The 21,558-nt window shown below is 42.0% G+C and overlaps 1 protein-coding gene across 11 annotated transcripts in view; it reads right to left on the bottom strand.

Annotated features, from left to right (window-relative positions):
* AGRN (agrin) overlaps positions 1 to 21,558 on the bottom strand; it is a 578,793-nt gene that overhangs the window by 362,454 nt on the left and 194,781 nt on the right. The gene's annotated exons all lie outside the window — the stretch shown is intronic.

The following is a 21,558-nucleotide window of genomic DNA, read 5'->3' as shown; positions in this document are numbered from 1 at the left end:
AATAATCGCTAATACAGGGCCAAGCAGACTTTAGCCTTTCATTGAAGCAATTCAGGAGCCCATGACTGGCTGATTACTAATAGAAAACTGAAGTCTGCCAGATGATGTTGAACCGTACCCTAGTGTTATCCATCACAGACAATAGGGTCTATAGAAAATAAAGCCAATATAGGTATAAAGTATGACACTTTCTAGCACATATGATACTAAAAAGAGGACATGTCAGATTCTGCAAAGGATCAAGGTCTAAATCTAAGTAATAAAATAACCAGCTGTATGTATGGTGATACTTTGCTACACAATTTCAGTAGATAATCGAGTGGATGGAGTTTTCCGGCATGCCGATATGCTCAGAATTGCATTTTTTTAATAGATTGCCACCCTATCATAAAAAAAAAACAGGAGCAGCCGTAGCCAAAATCCTGAAAATACTAAGTGCCTGACAGTCATACTGATCGGATGCCTTCAGTTCTATCTGAGCCGCTAACTGAGAGGAAGCATGTAGTGTCAAGAGTCATAACTTCCCCCATTTATGGGTCATTGGCTTAGAAAGAGATCAATCTATTACATCAGCATGAGCGGCAGGCAATTACCATTTCACAAGGAGTTTGCTGTATGCCTATGTATTTCTCTCATTATAGGCCATGTAAAAACGCATGCAAACTGGACCCTCTCTATACTAGATGTTTCATAAAGCAGTGCCCATTTTTGACAAGCTTTTACCCCTTTCTCCTTTTGTCTCCAAAAATATATCCCCCCCGAGCACTGGGGCATGTGGAGGTAACCTCACATCACCATAGTACCAGTACTGACCCTTTAATACCCAAATTCTTACAGATAAAGTCCTGGGGGCCTTTGTATTTTTTTCTTATATAAAATATGTTTAGATTATATTATATAAAAATGTCTGTAATGCAATAGAATGCACTTTTGTTGTACTACCTGCCTGTTCCTACACATGATCAGCCAAGAAAAACAATACGCCCTTTGACAGTAAAATTAATTAAATATAGCCAATAGTCCTTGTGTCACATTGTATGAATCCCTCAAGAAGCTTCTTGCAGGGGTCGAAGAGATGTGCTTTGGCCTTTCATGAATGCATCACCGCATTTTGTCTGCAACAGCTGAGACCCTCATAAACGTACAAATGGAACAACAGTCATCACATCAGTGGAGGACAAATTAGATATACACTGGGCATGCTGCCAGACCTTGTTGCACTAAAAGCAGGGTCTCCACCTCTTAAGGGTATGAAAAAAAGAAAAAAAAAACAACACACACACACACACACATGTATTATATAGCTTTATCTATATATATATATATATATATATATATATATATATATATATATATATATATATATATATATATATATATATATATATATATATACATATACATACACACACACACATATACACACACACACACACACACACAATGTATGTACATTTAGGTGCAAGTTAGGCAAAATTTAAATAATACACCCAATTTTTCTTTGCCCAACTTGCACCTAAATGTACATACATTATTAGCTAGATTCAGAGAGAGTTATGACAGCGTATCAGTAGATACGCCGTCGTAACTCTGAATCTACGCCGTCGTAAATTTAAGCGTATTCTGGAAACCAGATACGCTTAAATTAGGCTAAGATACGAGCGGTGTAAGTCTCCTACGCCGTCGTATCTTAGGGTGCATATTTACGCTAGCCGCTAGGTGGCGCTTCCGTTGTTTTCCGCGTTAAATATGCAAATGAGCAAGATACGCCGATTCACGAACGTACGTGCGCCCGTCGCAATTAGTTACGCCATTTACGTAAGAGATACGCCGGCGTAAAGATAAAGCTGCTCCCTAGGTGGCGCAGCCCATGCAAGGTATGGACGTCGGAACAAGCCTATCTTTTTACGTCGTTTGCGTAAGTCGTACGCGAATAGGGCTGTGCGTAAGTTACGTTCACGTCGTAGGCAGTGTTCGACGTATCTTAGGCATTCTATCCGACGCATGCGCACTGGGATACGTCCACGGACGGCGCATGCGCCGTTCGTTGATAACGTCATTTACGTAGGGTCATGCTTAATTTCCCTAAAACACGCCTCATTTGAATTAGACGCGCTTACGCCGGCACATTTACGCTACGCCGCCGTAACTTAGAACGCTTTGTGAATACAGAACTTGCCTCTCTAACTTGCGGTGGCGTAGCGTAAATACCATACGCTATGCCCGCACAAAGTTACGCTGCCCTTCCTGCATCTGGCCATATGTGTACAAGTTGGGCGATACCACCCACCGAATATTGAGTAGATCTCCCTTTTGTCATCAAAACAGCCCTGACTCATCAATACATGGACCTCACTACACCACTGAAGGTATGCTCTGGTATCTGACACCAAGCCAAACCAAGTAGCAGTCCTGTAATTTGCATGGATTGGACTTGTTGTTCCAACATATCCCACAGTTACTTGACTGGATTAAGATCTGGAGAATTTGGAGGCCAATCAACATCTCAAGCTTGTTGCGCTCCTCAAACAATTCTTGAACCATTTTTGCAGTGTAGCAGGGCACTTTATGGCCAATGCCATCAGGAAATACAGTTCCTATGAAGGAGTGTACTTGGTCAGCAACAATGTTTAAATAGGTGGTACATGTCAAAGTGACATCTGCATGAATGGCAGGATCCAAGGTCTCCTAGCAGAACATATACTGCATCCTGGGGCCATCTCTTCCTTAGGTAAGTGACACATGTGCCACCCACATAAAAGAAAACATGATTTATCAGACCAGGCTCCATTGCTCTGTGGTGCAGTTCTGATACTCACATACACAATGTTGGCGCCTTTGACTGTGAACATAGGTCAGCAAGGGCACCTTCACCAGTCTGCAGCTATACAGCCCCATACCTGAAAAACTGCAATGCTTTTTTTTTCTGCTTTCAAACACATCGACTTCATAAACAACAGCATATTTACTTGCTGCCTAATGCATCCCAATGACTTTCAGATACCATTGTAAAGCCAATTCCTTTTGCATTTCTGTGACCCGTTTTTAGCAGAGAGCGGACTTTAGTCTGCCCCCTCCACAACACAGCCCTCCAGTGAGCGAGGAGGGAGAAAAGCAGAGAGCTGTGACTGACAGTCTACAGCTCTCTGCTCACGGAGCTGTGAATACCGAGCGATCAGTGGCGTTCAATCACTCAGTTCTCAGTGTAGAGGTGCTGGGGACAGATGCAGCATCAGACCCATGCTGCATCCACCCATGTAAGTTTGAATAGGGTAAGAAAAGATCCTTTACTTCTCTTTTAATTTGTCAAAATAATAAAAAAAGAAGACAATACTGTAGGTTTTGTTTTTTGTTACATATTTACATGCAAGTCTAAATTTGCCTTTAATGCACTGGACAAACCGAGATGAGATGTCCCAGTGACATGCCAAATAGCTCAATGCACATATACTAAATTCCTCAATGAGATAACTACAGCCCAATTCACATTTTTATCACATGCCCTGCACAAATCGTCAGTTTTGTCAGCAAGAATGATTGTAAGCGCATCCTTTTACTTGAAGCAATTTAATTAGTTTTAAAACAAGGGGGAAGTAATTTAATTTATGTTCACAGATTGCTTCCCAAGAGGCAAAAACCGGGACATTTAAAATCGTAAAGCAAGCCCTTTCTCCTAATGTCTTCAGTGCTCTGCGAGGAGGTACAAACACTATCTATGACATCATTCATTACGAGAATCCAAATAAATCACAGCCATTTCAGCTATCAAAGCCGTGGAAAGAGTATTTGAAAGCTATAAAAATGTTTTAAGTAAAACCAAATACTGTATGTAGCATCAAATTTGTAATACAGCTTTTTTTTTTTTTTTTATCAAAGATTGGGAATATGAACTGTCTGTTCTTCCTGTTTATATCCTATTTAGATTACTGAGGATGATGGCTGATTGGTTGCTGTATGGGGACTGATGACTTAAATGTTTGCTCCACCAATGCATTCCCAAGACATTTTCCTATTGTTATGTCAGAGCTACTTACCTTCCAGCACCGCATCTGCTTCTATGGCTCACGGCTCCCCGCACTTCCAGGTTTTATCCAGAGTGTCGCAGCTGCGTCTTATCAGCTCAACTTTTAGTCACACCCAATTGGAGCAGCCTTTCCCCTGCCACGGTTGTATCGGTATTGGTGGCCATCTCCCAGTCACAGACAATCTTTTTAGCCATTTCGAAGGGCCCTTTTACAAACGCCTTGCAAAACTGAGACGGATCAAGACAGAACCACAATGTATGTCTATGCAGATGTAAACAGACATTGTCCATTTACATCCAAGTCAGTTTATCTTTGAAGAAACTAAAGTGGAAAGTCCTTTGGCATTATTGTGGGCGTTAATGCGTGTACGCGGATGTCATCCATTTATTTCCGTTCTGTTTATGTCCATTTTTAGGCTAGAAACAAATTCAGTTTTTACTTTTGTCACCCATGGCTAGCTTCAACAAGTAAAAAAAAAAAGAGGCAGACATGTAAGGGTCCTTTCACATGGGGGGCTCCTCTCCATACTGAAAAAGATTAATGAGCAGAGTCAATGCTGGACTGGAGGAGAACAAGATGGATGTCAGTTTTGTGACATCCGTGACGTTTAGTTCATTTTCTGCATTTTGACAGCAGACTGAGGAGGACCCGTGTTGAATCAATGTTGTGTTTTGCCTCGTACACATGACCAGTGTGTACTGCCATGACAGCTTTTGGCTGGGAAAACTGGCTGTGTGTATGCTCCATGGCAGCTTTCCCGACAGGAAAACCGCCAGGAATCCTAGCAGGGAAAAATTAGAACATGTTCTCTATTTTCCTGCCGCGATTCCCGGCAGTCTTTTTCCCGGCAGTTTCCCTATGGGAAACACTGCAGTTGAGCATAAACACGGCCGGGATTCCCAGCCAAAGCTCTCACCGCAGTTTTCCCGACGGGAAAACCTCTGGTGTGTACAGGACGAAAGTTACCGAGCCGGCTCGGTTTTCCCCCCTGGGATTCCCGGGCGGACTTTTAACCACCGTGATTCCTGGTCGTGTGTACAGGGCTTGAGTTTACATCAAACCCCCTCCTATCCATCACAATCCAGTATTTTTTTATTTTTTATGGACATGGATGACCTTTGAGGTAGACCAATATAAACAGACCTTTTAAAAAAAAAGTCCTTTTACATCCAAAGGCTCATAACTCTGCATAGAGCTTCTGACCAGGTCCACCTGGTCAGACCTGGTAGGAAAGCCTGTGTGAAAGAGCCCTAAGGGTGGCATTCTGACCACCACCATAAAGGGGGCATTCTGACCACCGCCGTAAAGGGGGCATTCTTCCCACTGACCCCAGATGGATTCATAGCAGAGGCTCCCTGAGACCTAAAAAATATATATTTATATTAGGTATTCCTGTCATGTAAAAAGTTTGAGAAAAACTGCTATAAAATGTTCTTCCAAGTTGATATCCTTGCTTTTGTCTTCTTCAAGCCTGATGCAGAAAAAACAGTAACTAGTGTCAGATGCAAAGTATCTGGTCACATGAATAGTCACCACTTTCTTTTTCCATTTTTTCAGCACCCCTGAAAATAATTACAATACAATACTAACAAGCCACTCCTGAGAGAAAAAATAAATGAAAAATAATACAGGCCTATTTGACTACATTCAACCAATCTCCTACACAAACTATCGATTGATTTTAAAAATGCAGTTTGCCAGCTTCCCTGGGGAAAAGGACTAAAGAATACTCAATTAGGGATCAAGCTTTCATTGTGCAATGTAGTGGGTGAGCTTGTGTACTTTACATTACACAGCTGGTGGCAGATTTAAAAAATATATATATCCGCACGTTAAGACATCAAGCATAGCACGACTTGTGACATGCAATAGCCATCCAGGCGAGGTGAAAAGAACACAATTTAAAAATAGAAGGGTGTTTCTGTCAGAGCCGGAGGGAGAGCAGGATTCACAATTAATTTTCAGCTGTGGCAAGTGTTGCTGAGCACTGTCACACCAGAAGATGATGCCTGCAGATACCGTACATGGTGGAAGTAAAACATAGATTGTCGTAAGGAGGTTCTGACCCATCCTAAAATCCCCGCAAACAAGCTAGAGCTGCGACGTCAGAGTCTGAAGTAATTTGCACCTTGTTCTTTCTGCACAGCCAAAAATGCACTTGAAGCAGATTGCTCTTCAATTGTGTATAAAGCTGTCACAGATTGCCTGATGTGAACAGATGCCACCGCTTGCCAAGTGGCCAGGTATCTTCTTGGCAGGTGCGCCTAGAACCACCTGCTGTCATTGCATGACCTGGAAGGGCCCTGGAAGTGGACAGAAGTCCCAGCAATTAAAAACCTTGGGCCAGATTCACAAAAGAGATACGACGGCGTATCTACTGATACGCCGTCGTATCACTGTTTCTAACTATGCGGTTGATTCATAGAATCAGTTACGCATAGCTAGTCCTAAGATCCGACAGGTGTAATGGACTTACACTGTCGGATCTTAGGATGCAGTACCGCGGCCGCCGCTGGGGGCATTTCTCGTCGTAATCCAGCGTCGGGTATGCAAATTAGCACTTACGGAGATCCATGAAGCTTTTTCCCTTCGTTAAGTCGCTGTAAGTGTTAGTTTGCCGTCGCAAAGATAGGGTACCTTTACAAAAGTGTAAAGGTACTCTACCATGCAAAAGTATACCCGTCGTTCCCGCGTCGGTTTTGAATTTTTTTCAAATCTTTTATTTTTCCCGGCGCAACTCTTTTTTACCCGTCGCGATTCACAAAACTCGGCGCGGTAACTTCCTGCAAAGCATGTCGGGTAAATAGCGTCGGGAGCATGCGCAGTATGTCCGGCGCGGGAGCGCGCCTAATTTAAATGGGACTCGCCCCATTTGAATTGGCCCGCCTTGCACCGGACTGATTTAGGATACACCGCCGCAAATTTCCAGGTAAGTGTTTTGTGGATCGGGCACTAACTTGTGTAATTTGCGGCGGTGTAACTTAAATCAGAAAAGTTACGTTGCGCCCGCTGGCTGTGAATCTGGCCCCTTGTGTCCAAACCAGTTTATAGAACAGCAGGGTAAGAGCGTTAAGGTAGAGACACTAGTATGTTGAGCATGAGCAGTTCTGTAGCTTTGGAGATGCCCCAAACCTCCCTATAACATATAAAGGTATGTCCAAATAAACCACTCTAAATGACACAAACCCTACATACTTGAATCTTATATTTGTCATTCATATTTCAACCACCTACACATACCAATCAAACCTACTGCTAGAAGTTAATGGGACTGGCATTAGTGGACCAGATGTGAATGTCGACAGAACAAAGGGATGATTGGAGTGCTTCGTTTCGGCTTTGAAGGAGTCAATATCTTGCAAGCAATTTCTGCTTTCAAACACAACTAAATTAAATAGCATTGACAGAGGGAGGGGAGCTTAATTTATTACAAATGCTACAGGCATCCCTTCCCCCAATCTTAGTATGTGTCATAAGATGCACTGATCAATGGGGGTACATGGAGTTCAACAGGGTAGATTAACAAAGATTCAAGGAACACTATCCTCAAAACAAAAAAGACGTACGGTAATCTTATATGCATATTGTAAAAGTGGCACTTCTAACATTCACAAATTTCTGCACGCACCCATGTCTTTACAGAATAGATACATCCAGCATTTATATCACTTCAATGTGCAGCCTGTTGCCCATTGTAAGATGCCATATTCAGCAAGAGGAGGCATATATATATTGTAATATATAAATATATTACAGGTTTGTTAATTGCATTGATAATTAACTCAGAGCTTTACATACAACTCTTTTAAAATCAGACTCCGTCCTCAAAAAATAAAAAAAATCACAATCTAAAGGTCCACATGCATACATTTACACACACTAGGGCCAATATACCTACCAGCATGTCTTTGAAGTGTGGGAAGGAAACCCTACTCATGCACAAAGAGAGCATGCAATATCCATACAGGTAAGGTCCATCCCAGGGACCCCAGGGCTGCAAGGCAGAAAATCTAACCACTAAGGAATCAGTTGTGTGCTTGAAAATATTACTCATCGCCTTCGTTTTCATCTTTGCATATTTATATTGACCATTTTACATATACCAGTTATGAAAATTACATAAGTACAGTGGCTCTATAAAGAATGCATTAAAAATTAAATTGGCCATACACCAATAGAATTTCAAACGTTTGATTGCTTTAACATGATTTTGAATTCTGTGTTTGATTTTGGGATGTGTATTACAATAAATATTTTTTTTTCCCGAATGGAAACCACATTCACAGTTAGAATTTTGTTCATTCGAGAAAAATGTTTTCCAACCTTCTTCTTTAGGTATCCTTATCACTGTGGTCTAAAACGATCAACAATTAAAAAAGCAAACATTCCAATAACAAACATTTCTCAAAACAAAAAACATTCTAATAAGAATTATTCGTTGCACGGCTCCCAACTATCCCTCTTTTCGATTGACTGTCCCTGATTTGGAACAAAGTTGCTCTGTTCCTCTTTCCTCCTCATTTTGGCCTGATCTGTATAATAATATATATCACTATATGCACTATTTATCTTCTAAAAAGTATTTCCCAGTGCTAAACATTTCATTCAATTTCTAAATTACTGCATTTATAAAAATTATATAAATATATAAAAATATATAATTTGAAAGCCAGTAAATGAAGAAATAAGGGAAAAGTAGTGGTAAAAAAAAAAAAAACATTTTTTTTTGTATAATTTTCCTTTAAAGGGGTGTGGCAGGGGGTGTGTTCTATGCCTACATACTTTTGCTATTATGTGCCCCTCGTTCCCATCTCAGAAGGTTGGGAGGTATGGTCATCGTCTTTGAAGTATACCAGCTACTAAATTCTCTGCATCAGAACTCCAAGCTCCACCCACCCGTCAAGAGGAACACAGTTCTCACTCTTGTCCCTGGGTTCTCTATATTAATTTACTAAAATGTATCCTTGCTGGGTTAGATCAGCAATCAAGAAAGCGGCATTTCAATTATTTTAATATTTTCAATTACACTGCACTTGTCATTGCTGACTCTCTGACATGCCAGTTACCTGGCTGTCTACCCCTACAATGCTTTGAGCCACTGACCAAAAGCAGGTGAAATCGGAGCATATTCAGAACTCACGATTTGCCAACTTAGGTCATACAAACACAAAACCAGTGAATAAGCATGGAAGCTGGGCAACTAGCATTTTTTAGAAGGTGGGTCAGCAGTTACAGTCTACATATTTTCTCAGTACAAGTTCCCCTTTAAAAGTCCTGACAAGTTTGTAACAAAAGCTGCCCAACTCCGACTCTCCCTAAACAAGCTCTCTTGGGTAGTGGGCTGATCGGTTTGATCAATCTTTTCTACTTCCCCCTACTCACACCTTCCTCAGCTCCAGATGGCACTTAACGTTCAAATCCATATCGGTTGGCAATACTAGCAAGCTCTAGGAGGAAAAGAGGGGAGGCACAATTTTTTTCCAAGGCTTTAAATCTCCCAGGGTTGTAAAAACCTAAATTAATAATAATTACCCAAGAAAGGAATAAGCAGGCAGAAAGAGCGGTATGCTGGAGGCAGCTGCCTCTGCTGCTAGAGTGCCTGGAAATAAACACATTAGAGACGCTTATAGAAGAAAGACTGAGGGGGGAGTTCAGAGGATGAATGCATTAAAGAGAACCAGTCAAAGTCGGGCTGATTCAAGAATCGAAAAATGTTGCCTTAAATTGTGCTCTTCAACCTCTTAAAAGAGAATAACCTGTCCAAATGGACTAAAAATTACTGGAGTCTTTAAAAAGGTAGCAAAATAACCATGTGTGTGCCAAACCAACCTGAAAAATAACTTTCACTCTGCATTTGAGAGGAAAAAATCCTAAAGCTCTTTAAGACCTACTCTACAGGTCTGTAGAGTAGTAATTATTATTTTGGGATGGTCAAGAATGAAGGAATTTTTTCATTTTGTTAATCACAGTGTGCAACATGTCAGTGTACTAATTTTCTAGGATTCATATACTGTATATACTCGAGTATAAGCCAAGTTTTTCAGCCCTTTTTTTGGGGCTGAAAATTACCCCTCAGCTTATACTTGAGTCAGTACCTGCCAGTCCATTGCCACCTGACCTCACATTGCCCATTGTAGAATCCGATCTGTGTACCCGAGTCTGTGACAGACGGCGGCCGTGCAGTTTTAAAAACTTGCACTCCTCCTTGTGCTGTTCCGTGATAGGCGGAACACTCGGTTTCCCAGCAAACACTGTGTTCAGTGTTCCGCCTATCACGATCACCGTCTCGTCTATCACGAACGAGAGGATGATCGTGATAGACGGAACACTGAACAGTGTTCCGCCTGTGTTCAGTGTTCCGCCTATTACGATCACCCTCTCATTCATGATAGACGAGAGGACGAGAGGGCGATCGTGATAGATGGAATACTGAACACAGTGTTTGCTGGGAAACCGAGTGTTCCACCTATCACGGAACAGCACAAGGAGGAGGAGCGCAAGTTTTTAAAACTGCACGGCCGCCGTCTATGTCACAGACTTGGGTACACATATCAGATTCTACAATGGGCACTGCGAGGTCAGGCTGCAATGGGCACAGTGGGGTCAGGCTGCAATGGGCACAGTGGGGTCAGGCTGCAATGGGCACAGTGGGGTCAGGCTGCAATGGGCACAGTGGAGTCAGGCTGCAATGGGCACAGTGGAGTCAGGCTGCAATGGGCACAGTGGGGTCAGGCTGCAATGGGCACAGTGGGGTCAGGCTGCAATGGGCACAGAGGGGTCAGGCTGCAATGGGCACAGCGAGGTAAGGCTGCAATGGGCACAGCGAGGTCAGGCTGCAATGGGCACAGCGAAGTCAGGCTGCAATGGGCACAGCGAGGTCAGGCTGCAATGGGCACAGCGAGGTCAGGCTGCAATGGGCACAGTGAGGTCAGGCTGCAATGGGCACAGTGAGGTCAGGCTGCAATGGGCACAGTGAGGTCGGGCTGCAATGGGCACAGTGAGGTCGGGCTGCAATGGGCACAGTAAGGTCGGGCTGCAATGGGCACAGTAAGGTCGGGCTGCAATGGGCACAGTAAGGTCAGGCTGCAATGGGCACAGTAAGGTCAGGCTGCAATGGGCACAGTAAGGTCAGGCTGCAATGGGCACAGTAAGGTCAGGCTGCAATGGGCACAGTAAGGTCAGGCTGCAATGGGCACAGTGAGGTCGGCTGATACTCGAGTCAATACGTTTTCCGAGTTTTTTTGTGGTAAAATTAGGTCCTCGGCTTATACTCGAGGATATATGGTAATCTTCTTCCTAATGTTCTCAGGCTACAAGAAGATGAACAAAATCTAGAAGAATGGCATTTTGCCATCTGTTCAAATAGATGTCAAAGTCTATGACATCCGCCATTTTTTATACAGCATTATCAGCCCACGTGTATGTATGTGTATGTAGTTACCAACCCAGCTGAAGAAGCATATAAATCCCATCACCAACTGTTGAACTTTGCACTTGGAAGGTGCCTGCAGCTAGAGCTGTAAGGTAAAACACATAGGTGATATTCACATCATGAGGTTATTTTTATTCTGGAGTTTACATCCCAGTGAGAAATGTCAGATAGATGACACTTCACTTGCGGAAAAATCACAGAAATTCAGCTTTATTATATCAAGTGGAAATCACTCAGTCTCTGTTTGAAAAAAACACTGCTGAACCTCAAATATTAGAAGCATCGAGGAAATATTTCAGTAGAAGTGAAGAAAAATCCTCCCAATGAAACACGAAATGCAGGGGAAAAAAAATCCCTCCTCTATCCAAAAAAATAAAATAAATTAAAAAGTTAATGCCTTATATATATTTTAAAGTGGAACAGTTGGAAATGATTAAAAAAACGGAGCCTCATTCCTTTCATTGGTATGCAGTAGCATGGCAAGGCATTTGGCATTTTCTCAGGAAAACAAAAAACATCCTAGTGTGATGCCGATCCTCTGCTTGAAAAGTAGATTAATTACAAAGTGGATTAATTGTTTTATTAAGCTTCATAGCCCACAGAACTGCACTCCAGAAGTAAAATCTGTGATGTTCATGAAGCTTACCCGCTGGGTTTTCTTTTTTTAACAGATTCAGCCTTCTGCCATACATTTTTATATACAAATATTATCTCTTCTGTTATCATCCAAGCCTAAAGTGCAACTCTCCCTTTCTTACAAATCTAATGCTGCAAGCCACGGCAGCATATTAATGAAAGCTGCAAATAGAATTTATTATTCCATTTCTTGCTGCCTAGGAAATGCTAACAATTTCACCTTGGTAAACCGGCAGACACACGGAATCTGTGCCTAAGCAAGTATTTCTGTCATCTACCAACAGATGCGTCTCCGTCACAATAAGTAAAGTTTTACATTGGGCACAACAGATGTTTCCAGAGACTGTATGTGAAAAACAGAACAAAATAGGCGCTGAATACAAAAACAATTTCATTGTGATGCCCTTTAGAAAAACCAAAGTTGCTTGAAAGGATTGATACTATAGCGTTCCATGGTCAGTCAGGTAGCACACCTTATGGTGGTAAGTGCCCCTTTAAATGTTGGTGATCAGTGGTGTACGCCCCCTTAGAAATGTATTAGTCAGTGATGAGTGTCTCATAACTGTTGGAGGTCTGTTGTGTTTTCCCCATAACACTGGAGATCAGTATACCCCTTTAAGTCTATACACTACCTGGGTATTCCCTTGCTGATCAGCCTGGTTAGTGTGCCCAATTCTCACTTTTTGATGATGATCAGTGAGAGCAGTTTTACCTACAGGAGAAGCAATCAGATACGGAAGGAAAAAGATCAGGAAATTTGGTAGAAAAGGACAAAGGATCGGGCTCTGAAATGTGAACATTAGTACTGCTTACATTTGCGATCACCGTGATTGGCCATCACAGCGATCAAAAGGTACAGAGTCACCTGTGATCAGCTCTGTGCCCTAAGCTCTCTAATGACAGCTCGGTCACAGATATATATATATATATATATATATATATATATATATATATATATATATATATATTTTTTTTTTTTTTTTTTTTTCTGCAGTGCAATTTAAAAAAATATGAAACACGGTGGTCAGGTGGCGCTTAATATAGAGTTGTTTTCCTACCTAAGGATGGTGCCTATGGGGTGAAATCTGTAAAAAAAAACAGGAATTCAGCTCAAAAGTACAGCTGTAATGACAGAATAATGGGGGCCAAAATTGTAGCTCTCCTAGTTGTCTGTCTTTAGTATTTATGCGTCACAAACTTTTCCATATGTCAGTTTCTAGTCAGACTTTTCTATACATGTTCCAGTTTAGTGATTCATTAAAGCTGGAGTTTCATTTTATTCTTAATTTTTTTGGGGATCCATCAAACACTTTAGTTATGTGTAATGATGTGTATCCGATTACCTGCCGTCTTGTTGCTAGTAAAAATCTTCCCTGTTTCCTTCTGTTAAAAAATAAATAAAAATCTTCCCTGTATTGTCTCCTTGATATTGGCCTGAGAATAGCCACTGCTACTGAGAAAAGTTGCACAGCTCACCCGCCCCCTTATGCCACAAAACTCATATTGCTGCGTCACTTTCTGTGAATGGAGGAACAGAAGATGACAGCTCATGTCTATTTACAGAACACGATACATTGTGGGAGCGTATTAATATGAATGTTGTGAATGGAGGAGAGAGCAGAAGGGGATAGGTGGCGCAACTTTAACTTGTAGCAGCAGCTGCTGTTACCCATCAGAAGGATGTGAAGACACAACTGAGATGATGTTTGCCAGAAGCAGCCAGCTGCAGGTAATGGGATACACACTATTACACATAACTAATGTGCTTGGTTCTGTAGCCCCCAAGAAAAAGATACAAATTTACAGTACTAAAGCCAAAACACTGGCATGATAGCCGAGCAACTAATTTTTTTTGGAAAGAGAGGATAGCAATAGCAGCCTATATATGTCTCTTGTTTCTTTTAAGGTTACAGCCCAATGATCCCAACAGATGTTCTGGATTTAAAGGTCACTTTCGACAATCAAACATTTTGAGACCTTCCTATGGTGCAAGATCAAGTGAATCTAAGTGAAGGAATCATGCGTTATAACACTCGGGCAGCTAGCTAAGGATGAAAGGCTTATGCCACGTACACACGACCGTTTTTCATGACGAGAACATGCCATTTTTTTAAATTGGTCATGAAAAACGGTTGTGTGTAGGCTCCAGAGCATTTTTCTCAACGAGAAAAATGGGCATTAAAAATTTAGAACCTGCTCTATTTTTTCTCGTCGCTTTTCTCGTCGTGAAAAGCGGTCGTGTGTAGGCTTTAACGACGGGGGAAAAACCCGCATGCTCAGAAGCAAGTTATAAGATGGGAAATTAACATAATCAGCCCAAAGGGTGGTTCAATTCAAATGGAACTTCCCCTTTATAGTGCCGTCGTACGTGTCGTACGTGTTGTACGTCACCGCGCTTTGCTCGAGCATTTTTTATCACGATCGTGTCTATGCAAGGCAGGCTTGACAAGAATCACGTCAAGAAAAAAGTTTTTTTTCCATGACATGAATAACGGTCGTGTGTACGCGGCATTAGACTTGCAGCACTTTCTACACACTGGATCACTCTTCAGAGGGCACTAGAGGAATGCCTTGCAAGTGTTCAGAAGGAGATCCTGCTACCTCCTAAATGCCTGTTTTTTTGGCTATTTTATTGGCAAACTGTGATTTTGGTTAGCAGTTGCTACACGATCCTACCGACTTCAATAGTTTCGTATTTGGCACACGGAGATGCCTATCAAACTTGGCAACCCAAGATAAATTTGCCACAGCCATGAGCTCAAATGACTTTTACTTCCCCTATGCCCCCCATTTAAATAAGCCCTTGGTGGGGCCCATCCATCATTACCCAAGTATCATGCTGGGTCATGGTTCACCACTGACCCGTTCAAAGTCAGGTAGAGATTCTCAGATATTGCCTAATCTAGAAGCAGCCTTATATTGCAGGCTACACAATAAAAGACCATGTGCTGTATTTATCCATGAGGGGCTTAATATCTGGATCATGAAGCTTCTCAGCTGAAGGAATGCAAAAGTAAGTGTCAAATCTAAGAGAAGCAGGAGCAACACAAGATACTAAAAAGAAGGAAGGAGGGGGTTTCATATCTATAAATATCCATCTCGGGAGCAGTGCCACTGCGAGAGCAGGCTGGAAGGAGGAGAGAAGACGCCAATTAACGAGATGAGGAGTAATTGGTGTTTGCTAGCAAATGTTTTCAAACTGCAAAACAAAACCTAAATACAAACACGCGCCAGGCGGAGCTGTGAAACAACGTAAAAAAAGAAAAAAAAGTGTATACACGCCAAGATGCATTTCCTCATCTCCCATACACACACAATCCATATATGCTGTTGGTTAATTGATACATATCTAAGAGAATGCAGCAAGAGAGCTTTGTGCCACTGTCCCTCCTCCCTTCCCTTAAAAGGTTTATGGCGTAGCGATTTACTTGACAATAATGCCATCTGAACGGGAGGGAGATCCCACTTTGGATTCTAATTATTTTCATTTAACACTTGGCAGAGCACTGCACTTAACCCCTGCTGAGAACAGGCCAGGGAGAAGAAGTAACGGCAAAACAAGGAAACGCAGTATTGAGAAATACGGCTGTAATTTCGGCTTATTATACCAGGCTGTAATGTGTTGTGGGCTCTAGAGCTGGCTGGGGACCGTGCAGTAAAATGCCGTATTATCAGCGTTTCACAGAGAGTTCTGATAACTAGACGGATGCCATTTAGTCATTTCAAAGAATTCACCACTAACACGTTATTAAAGAACACACAACTATAGTTGAGCATTTATTTTTGAACAATGAATTCCAAATCTGACTCTGTGGTTAACGAACCCCCTACTATTAAAACTCATTTTCTATTAAGTTCTATTTTCTTAAATTTTAGGAGTAATTAATGCTGGGAACAATGAACAGCAGGGAGTTTTTTTTTTTTTAAAAGCAATGTACCTTTAGGCCAGCTTCAAGGATAAAAGAGTAATGCCACGTACACACGATTGGTTCATCCGATGAAAACGGACCGATGGATTTTTTCATTAGATATCCGATGAAGCTGACTTTCATCAGTCTTGCCTACACACCATCAGTTAAATATCCGTTCGTGTCAGAACGCGGTGACGTAAAACACTACGACGTGCTGAGAAAAATGAAGTTCAATGCTTACGAGCATGCGTCGACTTGATTCTGAGCATGCGTGGATTTTTAACCGATGGACTTGCCCACAGACGATCGTTTTTTTCTACCGGTTTTTTAACCATCAGATAATTTTAAAACAGGTTCTAAGTTTTTTCACAGATGGGGAAAAAAAACTATGGGGTCCACACACGATCGGTTCGTCTGATGAAAACGGTCCATCGGACCGTTTTTATCAGACGAAACGATTGTGTGTACGCGGCATAAGGGGAAGGCAGCCAAAAGATCAAAATTTATGTTGTTGTAAGATTGACTATTTCTTCTGGGATAGATTGAAGGAAATAAAGCAGAACGTGAAGGAACTGAAAGATGAGGATACAATGACGAATCACAAGACTCTCTGCAGTTCATGTAAGACACGGATTTCATCTATATCACTGATGGCTCTTAATTGAAGCTTTGAACGGGCCAGTTCCTATAGTTTCGCTAAGACCAACCAGCAGTCTTTGTTTGGGGGGTTACTCTTTCTACAACATGGGAAGGTATACATTCTGCAATTCAAAGCCTGTTGCAACATCTATGGTCTAAATGTAACACACATTATATTAATGATAATCATTTTTGTATATTAAAGTGAACATTAAAGTCCATCTTAAAGCACTGCTGATATTATGCATCTTTATTGCACTGTCTATACACAGCTATCCTCACCTGTTAGACGTGGGCATATTCCAGTAAATGGTAAGTGACAAATTCTTGGAGAGCCTTGAAGGGGCCCCCTGTTTTACTCTCATGACCCCTTTTGATCCCTCAGCAAAGACGTGCTACCTCTCTGACCGGGGTTCTCGGCTAGATTGATAGCAGCTCAACCATTGGCTCCCGCTGCTGTCAATAGAATGCAATGACGCGGGCACCAAGGGGGGGGGGGCATGGCTGAGTTCTACATTCGGCATCTATGGATGCCGAATGCTGGACCCGGGAGAGCGCTTCTCCTAGGGGGTGATACGATACGGGAGGAGCCAATAGAGCCGCCGGAGGACCCCCGAAGAGTAAGATCGGGCCACTCTGTGCAAAACGGACTGCACAGTGGAGGTACGCATGACATGTTTGTTATTAAAAAAAAAAAACACAAAGCTTTACCATCACTTTAAGCCTAGTTCACACTTTCAACCTCTGGGTTGAATGAAAAAAAAACTGAAGAGCTCGGGAGGAGATCCTTTACTAACAGTACAGTGATCTTCCCAGATGAGCCATTGAATTCTGACAGGGAGACACACACCAGTCACCGCTCCCAGCCATTGGCCAAGAGCGCTGATCAGATGCCAATCAGTGGACCTTGTCTGGTTCATACCCCTTCAACAGAAGTCGGACGTTTGGCCGGCTTCTGTCGGACCAGCTGCCGTACGCACGAGCCAGACTTAATAAAAACCATCTGATACTGCCTGATATTCAGCCCTCGTGTATGAGGCTTTAAAAGGAACCCAACAAGGGAGGAGCAGGGATGCTGCTCATTGTTTACCTCTTATTTTGAAAAAATGCTAGATGCCCTGCTGATCTTCTGACTTTAATTATTCTGAATCAGAGACTTATTTATTAAAGTGTTTGTTAACCTAAAAAATTGACCCCTGTTCCCTTAAAGCATGTTATACAGCACAGTGCGTGTGCTGTGTCATTTGGCCCCCTCAATCACCTGTAATACCTGGCTGATCCTGTCAGACTATATCTCCCCCTCTGAAAACTGACCATGGTGTATTATGGCTGCTGAGCCCTGACACTGTGGTCAGTTTACGTGCCTCCATCATCCGCAGCCCTGCTCTCTGCTCTCCTGTGTCCTCCTCCCCCTCCCCGCCTGTCAGCTCATACCACTGATAGCTCCTCTCCTGCTGGTATCATAAGATAATGTTCTTGCTAATATCCCCTCTGTTATAATAATAAATGCTGTGCTTCACTGTATGCGTTTTCTAAAAAATCAGCCTATACCTTATTTTATAGCGCTGTTCATCGGTCACATGATCGACCATCTCTCTCCTCCTCCTGGCTGATGTCAGTGGGGGTTTTTCTGCCCAGCTTGATTTGCTGTCAGAGAGGAGACGGCTGGTCAGGTGACCGCCGATTGGCACTACACAATAAGGTATTTATTGGTGGATTTTTTAGTAAACACATACACAGCGTTTATTATACCAGAGGGGGTGGTAGCAAGAACAACAAGTGGGTGAACAATAACTTCAGGCTTGTTTTTAGATACTCAAAATGTACTAAAGATAGTGGATCGGTATAAGACCTAGCATTTTCAGAAGTCAAAAACTTCATCCCTGGTATTTCTCTTAGGACAGGTTTAAAGAGTCACACATAATGCTGTAGTGGGCTGCTGTAGGATCAGATTACATGCAGTCTGTCTATTCTGAGGTTAGCTCTCTTATAATCTGAAGGATTCTTAGTATATCTTTTGTGTTTATTAGTGACATACAGTTGCCTTTAAACCATGTTATGCTCTAAACAATACGAAGCATTAAAAGCCTTTATTAAAATGCAGAAGCTGCTTATTTTGTAGCGTATATGATATTTATAAAAGTGTCACAAAGACTTCACATAAAACAACCCTATCATTGTGGCACCCCTTGAACACTGAGAATTGGTTTAAATGAACTGGAAAGTATAAGAAGGAGCAATTCCATCTAACAGCAGTACATCCAGCCCTGACTGTCATTGAGAAATCAGTGATCGACTGCAAACAAGTTTAGGGTAAAAAAATAATAATATGCAGCTTGCACAAGACTGTTGAGCTACAAATACCAGCAATCTATTACTACCACAGGGGTGCTGAAATTTTACCAACGGCAGAGTCGGTTCTGAACTGTCTGCGGACATGATGCCTGCGCTGACACAATGAGACCCAAAGACGTGCAATTAGTAGTAAATGATGCTTCCACGTTGGCCCTGAATAAGTCGATCATGCGGCGACAGTGCATGCGCAGAATCGCTATCTTCATTCGTTCATATGAGATTGGCCAGGTAATTTTTTTTAAATGCGCCACATAAATAAGTCATTCAGGGTTGGCATATAAACATAAATAATGTGTAATCGGTGGCATAAGCACCGCTGATTACACATTGGTTACATTTACATTTTCGCCATTAGCAGCAACGGCGGCCAGTAGACTACATTTGTAGAGAAAGAAAACCGCCGCTCCAGACAAATTCAGCGCTTCAGCGGTGAGTATGGTTCAAAACCCGATGGGTGCAGGCAATGCACAAAGCATAAATAAGAGGGAGGAGATGATGGACAGCCGCACTCCAATAAAGTGTAAAAAATAGTGCCTTTTATTCCAGTAAAACGAAAACTACAACAGCAAAAAAAACTGCAAACAGTGGGGTAACAGAGCTGACACGTTTCACATCGATAACCGATGCTTACTCATGTGCTAAATGATAATAGGTAGCCCCACTTTGGTAAAACTTGGCAAGCCCTGTTTTTTGTCACAAGGTAACAATTTAAATTAAGTTGTAATACTTCAACACTAATGAATAGCAAGGTATGCTGGGACTTGTGGTCCTACAGGAGCTGGATATTCATTCATTAAGTCTAGATGCACGACACGTCAGGGAAGGTGTCTGAGCCATGAAATATAAAAATATGTGTCAACCCCTTACAGAGCAATACAGAATACATTACCTGCTCTCTGATTAACCAGAACATTAACATATAGTAAAGGCGTACATGATTCAGAGCAGTCATTTAAGCAATGATTGTAAAGCTACATTTTAGCCGGGATCCAATGGCGCTTGTGATGAGGAGCTCACTGCTTGGAATAATTGAGTATTTTCAGCTGGATGTGGTAGGATAGCTATTCCTTCCTCTGCACAGCAGGCCTATGAATTCTTTTTGTGTTCATCGGGAAAGGCAGAAATTCACCTTTGACTTGTACTTTTTACAAAACACCTTCTTCGTCTTTATTGGTGCTACAGTGACACCTGCTGGCCAGAGTCTAAAATGCACTACAGATATTATTCACTTTTTTAGGTTCATTATGCAGCAGATTAAATTGGGCGGTTGTCTGAGTCACAAATGCACACTGAGTAGATACAGACGAGACTAAAGCCCCGCACACACCATACGAAAATCGGAAGTAACATTTTGTCTGAACGATCGATATGCCGATTTTCAGATTGTTAGTATGGTGCTTTAGACAGCCAATTCAGATTTTTCGGACAACAAAAACTGGATGTGCAGACTATAACATTTTAAATAGTACATGAACACAACGTCTGATTTTCGTATAATTAGTATGGTTTTCGTCTGAAAAAAAATCATAAGATCAAGACTATGCATGCTCAGAAACTAAACAATACATACAAAACAATGCAACACATTGGGGGTTATTTACGAAAAGACAAATCCACTTTGCACTACAAGTGCACTTAAAATTGCACTCGCTGTAGATCCGAGGGGGACATGCAAGGAAAATAAAAAACAGCATTTTAGCTTGCACATGATTGGATGATAAAATCAGCAGAGCTTCCCCTCATTTCAAATCCACCCCTCAGATTTACAGCGACTGCACTTCCAAGTGCACTTGTAGTAGTGCAAAGTGGATTTGCCTTTCGTAACTAACCCCCATTACCTCACTTCCCAAGTTTAATTCTGTCGTATGAGAATTTTCGTATGGTGAGTAACCTCTTCACTTTCGACACGAGACTGGCATGCAACAAAAAATGGACGATCGGTCGTCTGAAAATCTGGTCGTGTGTATGGGGCTTAAGAGGTCTAATTTTTTTTTGTTATCAAATAGTTTTTGGCTGGCAGCACCTACATTTATCTTTCCTGTGGTCCTGTTTTTTCTAAGCTGTGCCTGTAAGGTGAACCTGCCGTTGTCATCTAGGTCCAGACTTCAATGTCAAGTGATTAGCTGACCCTGAACAAGCATGCAAGCAACTGGCATCCTGGTGTGTTGCGTTAACATTGCATTAAAGTGGTTGTAAAGCTTTGTGTTTTTTCACCTTAAAGTGGAGGTTCACCCAAAAAATAAATTTTTAACATTAGATTGAGGCTATTTAAGGTGAGCAGAAACGGCTTTTTTTTTTTAAAATCAATGCCGTACTTACCGTTTTCGAGATAGATAGACGGCATTGATTTTTTTCGGGTCAACTCCCACTTTAATGCATCCTATGCATTAAGGTGAAAAAACACCTTTCAGTCACCGGCCCCCCTGAGCCCCCGTTTTACTTACCTGACCCCCGAATCTCTGTGTGCACGATCCCGCATTGCTTTCCCCCTGGTCTTGTTGGCTTTTCATTGGATGATTGATGGCAGTGCAGCCATTGGCTCCCGTTGCTAGCAATCACA

This window comes from Rana temporaria, chromosome 10, assembly GCF_905171775.1.
Source record: "Rana temporaria chromosome 10, aRanTem1.1, whole genome shotgun sequence".
NCBI classification, from domain to species: Eukaryota; Metazoa; Chordata; class Amphibia; order Anura; family Ranidae; genus Rana; species Rana temporaria.
This window is presented reverse-complemented; position numbering and strand designations above follow the sequence as displayed.